Here is an 8115-nt window from a genome sequence, read left to right on the forward strand (position 1 = left end):
TGGTGCTCAGCCCCACGACGGACAGGGTGCGGCGGGGGGCGCCCTTTCCTGAAGTCTCCGGAAAGTGGCTGCCAGAGGCCGGGTCGAGCCAGGAGCTGACAGAGGGTGGGACGTTGGGGGCGTGGGGGTCAGGGAGGCCTCGCCCACGGGCCCCAGGGCGCCCACTCCCACCCTGGGTCAGGCTTTAGGGGCTGCCTATGGTTCTGCACTCACCACGTTTCCTCCCTGCCCGGGATTTGGGGGCGCGGAGTCCTCTGGAGGCCCTTGTCTGCCCGTGGTGCTCCCTCCCCATCAAGGCCCAGGCGGGGTGAGGGACCAGAGTCCGGCTGTGGCTGGGCTGTCCCTGCCTGGAGTTCCTGCTCCCCTCACCGGGTCCACCCAGGAGCCCCGTGGCCACGCAGAGACCCTGGCTCGGACCCAGGGCTACCCCTGGGAACCTGGCGTGCCTGGAGCGGACCAGGGAGGGGCCTGGGAGCCGACCCGGTGTAGGCTCCCGGGAGACCTGCTGCGGCCTGGGCCTTCCGGAGATGCGGAAATCTGAGGCCCGAACAGAGGCCGTGACTGTTCCTCTCAAGGAGGTTCAGGGCTATAGGGAATGAGTTGAGGATCGCCTCCTTGGGTCCCAGGTGCCCCGTGGTCCCCATGGGTGCTGCCACCAAGTGGCAGTTGTGCTCCGCGATCCAACCTCCACACCAAGACCTTGACCACGCCCAGTGGCCTGGGGCGTGAACTGTGGATGATCTCAGCACGGGGAGGACAGAGGGAGGGGCTGGGTCCCCCACCCAGGGCTCACCGTCCAACTGGAGGGCAACTTTGGGACATCTGTGTGTCCCATTCATTCTCCGATCCTCCAGCAGTTCTGACTCCCCACTGGGCGCCCCACTGACCCAGCACGAGAAGCGAAGATCACGGTCCCTGCAGCTGGGGACTGAGGGGTCTGCCCTGGACTGAGGGGCGGACCGGGTCAGGACTCTCAGCCTCAAAGCCTAGCAAATGGGGTCCATTGGTCACCCCGTCTGGAGCTGATGTTTGCGTGGGGGAGACAGAGCACAAACAGGCTAGAGACATCAATAATTTGGGTGCCCCGTGTCCGTGTGAGGCTGGGGAAGCAGATAGGAAGTGGGGGGGGGTGCCAGGTGGAAGAGGATGGTCCTGGTGCCCCGAGAGCAGACACGGCAGGGGTGAAGGGTCATAAGCTACCTGGTTCGAGTAGGATCCGACTGGCTGGAGGTGGGGTGTGGCAGGCAGATGGGGCCGCGGGACGTCCTGGCATGGGTTCCACGAGTATGAGTGAAACACCAACATTTTGGCCTCAGTGACTGGAGGGCAGAGCTCCATGGCTGACGAGGGGACACCATGGCTAGGGTTGGTGTCTGGACACGCTAAGTTGGGGCTCCCTGTTGGACACTGAGTTACTCACCAGTGCGGACGGAGTGACTGCTATGTGCCCACTCCCTCGGGGACCAGTACGGACACAGGTCTCTGCGTGAGGCAGAGGATCAACCCAGAATATACAACAATGAGTGAATTATCCAGGACGTGAGAAGGGCACTCAGAGAAAGAGCGGAACAGGATAAGGGAAGGAGCTGGTCCTGGGTCCCATGCGGAAACAAGGAGATGAGGGAGGGAGGGGTCCGCTGGGACAAACAATCCCGCCGATCCAGGGAGCCCTCTCCACAAAGGCCGAGGAGAACTAAGCAGGTCTGCTATTGAATAAGCATTTAGAGATCGCAAGGCAGAAACCTCACCCCTCCATATGAGCCGGGTCGGTACGACCCTTCCATACATGATCGCGAGAAACGATAACTTGTCCAAAATGCACCTGACGTAAAGCCTGTTTAATGTGACCGCCCCAGCCCTCTTGGGTCACAATTCACGTGGACTATCTGATTCTGTCCTTTTACTTTCAACCTCTTTGTGCCTTTGTATCTACAGTCTGTTGGGGGCGCCTGTGGGGCTCAGTCATTAAGCATCTGCCTTCCACTCAGGTCATCATCCCAAGACCCCAGGGTCAAGCCCCGCATGGGGCTCCCTGCTCGGCAGGGAGTCTGCTTCTCCCTCTCCTGCTCCCCCGGTTTGTGCTCTCTGTCCAATAAATAAATAAAATCTTAAAAAAAAAAAAAGCAAGCCTGTTGTACACGGCATACATTAGATGGATCGTGTTTTTTATTCACTTGGCCGACCCCTGCCCTTTAACTGGAGAGTTTAGTGCATTTACATTTAAAGAAATTACTGACAAGAAATAATTTACCTTTTCCCAGTAGTCGTCTGTTTTCCGCATGTCTTCTGTGGTTCTTCTTCCCAAGTCTCCCACTACTGCCTTTTTGTCGGCGTTGACGTCTGTGGGGACCATTGTGGTTTCCTCCTTCTGTCCTCTTCCACGTATTTTTTCAGTATTTTCTTAGTAGTTTCTGTGAAAGTTACAATTAAAATCTTAAAAGGATAACACCCCGGTTTGAAGACCCGATGAGTCTCGGCAGTACACAGACTGTCGGCTCCTCTAGTCTCCCCTCCCCGCACTGTTGTCACAGACGCGTCTTCATGTCCTGCCGGCCCACGCACCAGTGTTCCATGCGTTTGCCTTTTAAATCATAGAGAGAGAGAGACTTACAAACCGAAACTGCTCTAATGCCAGCTTGTACATTTTTTTAAAGATTTTATTTATTTGACAGACAGAGATCACAAGGCAGAGGCAGAGGGAGAAGCAGGCTCCCCGCTGAGCAGAGCCCGACGCGGGACTCGATCCCAGGACCCCGGGATCATGACCCGAGCCGAAGGCAGAGGCTCAACCCGCGGAGCCACCCAGGCGTCCTGCATATGGCTTTGAGTTACTGTCTAGTGTCCTTTCATTTCAGCCAAAAGGAGTCTCTTTAGCATTTTAAAAAAGTGTTTGTTCATTTGACAGAGAGAAAGGGAGCACGGGAGTGTACAGGAGCAAGGGGAGGGGCAGGCAGAAGGGGAGGGAGAAGCAGGTTCCCCAACAAGCAAGCGAGGATGAGCAGGGAGCCCCGTGCAGGGCCCTGGGATCATGACCTGAGCGGAAGGCAGAGGCTTAAGGCCTGAGCCCCGCAGCGCCCCTCTTTAGCATCCCTTGTCCTCAGATCCCCTAGCGACGAGCTCCCTCGGATGTGATTTATCGGGGAACATCTTGCTTTCCCTTTTGTTTTTGGAAAATAGTTTTTTACTGGCTAGAGAATTCTTGGTTGACAGGATTTTGTTTTGTTTTGTTTTGTTTTTACATCTTCCAGGACATTAAGGCCACATCCCATCGCCTTTTGGTCTGCAAGGCTTCTAATGAGAGGCACCTTAAAACAGTACTGAGAGGGGCGCCTGGGTGGCTCAGTGGGTTAAAGCCTCTGCCTTCAGCTCAGGTCATGATCCCGGGGTCCTGGGATTGAGCCCCGCGTGGGGCTCTCTGCTCAGCGGGGAGCCTGCTTCTTCCGTTCTCTCTCTGCCTGCCTCTCTGCCTACTTGTGATCTCTGTCTGTCAAATAAATACATAAAATCTTTAAAAAAAACAAAACAAAACAAAACAGTACCGAGGATCTCTTGCACGTGACCAGCCGTGTCTCTCTCTCTCTGCTTTAAGATTCTCTGTGACCTTGGCCTTTGACAACTTGGCCATAACGTGTCCTTCATTCTGCTTGGACTTTGCTAAGGCTCTTGGGGACACAGATTCATGTCGGTCATCAGATTTGGGGCATGTGGGCCGCGTTCTCTCCTCTCCTTCTGGGGCTCCCAGGCTGTGCGCTCAGCGGTCCTGCCGGCTGTCCTCACTGTTTGTACTTCTGCTCCCGTCGGGGATGCCGCGGCGTCAGTGTCCCCGGACCCGCTCCTCTGCGCCCAGCCTGCCTCGGAGCCCCCCTGAGCCCGGCCCCCGGGCCCTTCCGTCAGCCGCTGCGCTTTCCAGCTTCAGATGTTCTATTTCGTTCCTTTCGCAACCCCTGTCTCTCACCGGAGCCCCCTCTCTGCTCGTCCCTGTTCTCCTGATCCCCTTTACCTCGCTGCACCTACGAGAGACACTGGATTCGGCGTCTTTGTCTGTTAATTCTCATGTGTGCGCCTCTTCCGAGCTGGTTTCTGTGTCATTCTCTTTCCTTCCGCTGAGAATGCGCCGCACGCCTGTGTCTTCGCACGCTTCGTGCCTTTGCGGGACCCCGACGACGAGGAGCACGACACAGGCCGAAGGCCACGGTCTCCTGCTCGCCGGGGGCCGTTGAGTTTTCCTAATCGGAGGTTCATCTTGCGTTTGTTTAGTGACTTCCAAACTATGTCTGCAAAGTCTTTATTTCTCGTTCCGTGCAGCCACGGAACTTCTGGTTCTCTTATTTCCGTGTTCATCCAGTGACATAATAGAAATTTCCTTAAATGTAAATATTTATGTCTTTCCGGAGATGCCACAGTGGAACAAGAGAAAAACCAAAAACCCAGAAGCTATACTTGAAGCTAGCAGGAGGGGGAAAAACTAGCAAGAGAAGAAAATAATAAAGACTAGCACAGACGGGCGCCTGGGGGCTCAGTCGGCCGGGTGGCTGCCTTCGGCTCAGCTCACGGTCCTGGGATTGGGCCCACGTTGGGCTCTCTGCTTGGGGGGGGTCTGCTTCTCCCTCCCTCTTACCCCTCACCCCACTTGTGCGCTCGCTCTCTCATAAATAAATAAAAATCTAAAAAAAAGGTTAGTGTGCAAATAAGTGATGTGGAAAATACAAAAACAGAGAAGGCCAATGAAATCAAGTTAGTTCATTAGAAATATCAACAGAATTGACACCCTTTTAGCTAGACTGACTAAAAAGAGGGAAGACTCAAATTAATAAAAGGACAAATGAAGTGAGGACATTACTATTAATTTTACAGAAATAAAAAGGATTTAAAAGAAGTAGAGTGCATTATATGAGTGTACCGTAAGCGATCATACAGCAACAAACAGGAGAACGTCATTGCAACAGACAAACTCTCAGAAACACACAAACTCCCAAAACTGAGTCGAGAAGAACGAGAAAATCCGCAGAGACAGAGGAGCTGGAACCCACAACCGCGAGCTCCCCGCCAAGAAGAGCCCAGGGTTAGAGGGCGTCATTGGTGAATTCAACCAAACATTTCAAGAAGAATTAACTTCCCAAACTCTTCCAAAAGATAGAAGGGGAAACACTCCTAACTCGTCACTGATTCTAAAGCCAGAAAGACGCTACGGGAAAAGCACGGTCCATCCCGGAACCCCGAGGACAGATCCGAAACCCTCCACAAGACGCTGGCCCACCGAACCGGACACACACCGCGAGGCTCCCGCGCTGCGACCCAGTGGACAACGCAAGTGTGATCCGACACACAGACACCGACCGACGTGGCCAAGGCACAGCTATCGGGGGAGGAGGAAAGAGGTGAGCATCTCCGTGGGTGCAGGGACAGCCCTTGACAAGATCCAACGATCTTTCATGATAAGGACACTCGGTAAACTGGGACTAGACGGGAACTTCCTCGCCATGACAAACGTCGTTCATACACGACCAACTCACAGCGCGTCATACTCATCGGTGAAGGACTGACAACTTTATCCTCAGCTGAGCAGCAGGACAGAGAGGCCCCTTTCAACTTTCAAATGGTCCTGACAGCGCCAGCCAGCGCGGCTAGACGGGAAATCGGTGTGAGAGCTGTTGAAATTGGCGAAGAATGCAATCCCTCTACTTGCAGATGACGTGACTCTATATGCAGAAAACCCTAAAGACCCCCACGGAAACGCTTTCAGAGCCAACAGATGAATTCTGCAAAGTTGCAGGACGCAAAACCAACACACACAAGTCAGTTGCGTCTCGCGCGCTTGCAACGGACGATTGTAAATGGAAATTAAATCAGCGATTCCGTTTACAACAGCATCAGCATCCGTGTTCTAGGAAACCTCAGAAATACTTCAGCCAAGGAGGAGAAGCCTCGTCCACTGACAGCTACAAACACTGCTGAGGGAAATGCAAGCAGACGAAACCCATAGGTCTGCGTTCGCGGACTGAAGACCGACTGTTGTGAAGACGTCGGCACTGGCCACCGTGAGCTACGGATTCGAAGCCATCTCCTCAACGATGTTTTTGAAGAAATAGAAAAATCTATTTTAAAATTCACAGGGAGGGGCGTCCAACTGCCTCAGTCAGTAGAGCGCACGACTCTTGATCTCAGGGTCGTGGGTTCAAGCCCCACGCCGGGTGTAGGTTACTTAAATAAAATAAATCTTTAAAATAGTAATAATAAATTCATATGGAATTACAAGGATCTGAACAGACAAATAATCTTGAAAAAGAACAAAGAAGACTCGCACTTCCTGATGTCAAAACTTGCTACGAAACTACTGTAATCAAGAGTGTGGTGCTGGGACAAGGAGCGGACAGATCCACCGACGGGACAGAACGAGGGGCAAGAGATAACTCTCATAGATGTGGTCGGTTGCTCTTCAACAAGGCGAAAAGACCATTTCAGTGGAAAGGGCAGTCTTTCCGGCAAGCAGTGCTGGAGGAAGTGCAGGTGCACACCCAGAGAGTGAAGCCGCGCCCTCCCCACGCGTCCGCGCCCGGTGAGCGGATAGACACAGTGTGTGCATCCCACGAGGGCCTGCTGGTCGCATGGAAACGCACCACGGCCCGAGACGCTACGGCGCGGGTGAACCCCGCAGGTGTTATGCTCAGTGAAGCCAGACCCCAAACGCCACGGACCGCTGACTCTCCCCACGTGAACTGTGTGGATCGGCACGTGCAGAGCGGCATGAAGTGGACCAGCCCACGCTGCGGCCGGAGGCACGGGGGATCCGAAGCCACCGTGTCACCGCACAGAGTTTTTGTTTGGAAACGGACAGGGGTAATGGCGCACAGCCCTGCGGCTGAACCGGTCGCCGCTGACGTGTGCACTTAAAATCGTCAAAGTGGACATCTTTCTTATGTGCATTTTACTGCAATAAAACTTATTTTTCCAAAGATTTAATTTTTTTAAAGTAATCTCTACCTTCAGTACGTGCCTCCGACGTACAACTCCGAGACCCAGTTGTGACTCTGCCAACCCAGTGAGCAATAAAACAGTTTCAAAAAGGACTTGACAGCACCCGTGGGATTCGGTTTATTGTGGATTTACCCGGTGAGGGCGGTCATTGTGGTGGTTACTTCCTCTCATTCAAAGAAAGATCTGAAAGTTCTGTTTCTGCAATGGCTCCTCATAACTTGGAGGCAGGCCTTTGCGTGAAAATCGCAAGACAGGGAAGAGGGTCTGTCTTTCCTGTTGCTTACATTTCCGAGATAGCTTTGAGACCATTGAGGAAAACACTGCCGGATTGTAGAACCAGCCAGACGCTTGTTTAGCTTTTCAAAAAGTTTGCATCCATCGCAAAAGGCCCAGAAAGAATTGACTGGTTTCCCAAAGGAAATGCTCTAAGAGACCGGAGAGTGGAGAGTTTTTCCCATTTTGACACCAAGGAAAATTCAAGCGTAGATTGTATTCATGCGTACAACACTGGAGGAAGAGCATTAGGGGAGAGGAAAGAGTCAGTGCAAAGGCCCTGGGGTGAGTCCCGTGAACGGAGGTGGAGGGAGCAGGCACGGGAGGACGAGGGGCAGTGCAGGGAGTGCGGAGACTAGGGATCTGTGCCACCGAGCAGGGGTGCGGCGGACGTACAACAGGGAAAGAACAGCAGATCCCAGCCGCGCCGCCGTAGCCCCAGCGCGAGGCCAGGTGGTCGCCAAGGAGGTGGGGAGGTGCCAGCAGACTCGGGGCGCTGAGCGCCAGCGCGGGCCGGGGGCGGGGTGGGTGGAGGGGGCAGTACCGGGAGCTGCGGGGCGGGGCGGGGGCGGGGCCTTGCTCGGAGCCCGGGGCCTTGCTCAGAGCCCGGGGCCGGGCGGGGCGGGGCCAGGGGGTCATTCCCCCGACTGCCCCGTCCCCGCGTGATTCCGAGGTCTGGCTGCAGCCGGGTCTCGGGGGCAGCCTGGAAGGACGCAGGCGCCGCCCGGGGAGGCAGCGGGCACTGGCGGGCGGGAGAGAGGGAGCCGCCGCGGGGGCGGGCCGGTGACCCCCGGGGGACCCCCGCGGCTGGGAGGGGGAGCTGTCCCGGGGGGAGGAGCATGGGGCTCGGCTTGCAGCCCCGGAGGG

Source organism: Martes martes (assembly GCF_963455335.1).
Source record: "Martes martes genome assembly, chromosome: 8".
Classification (NCBI taxonomy): Eukaryota; Metazoa; Chordata; class Mammalia; order Carnivora; family Mustelidae; genus Martes; species Martes martes.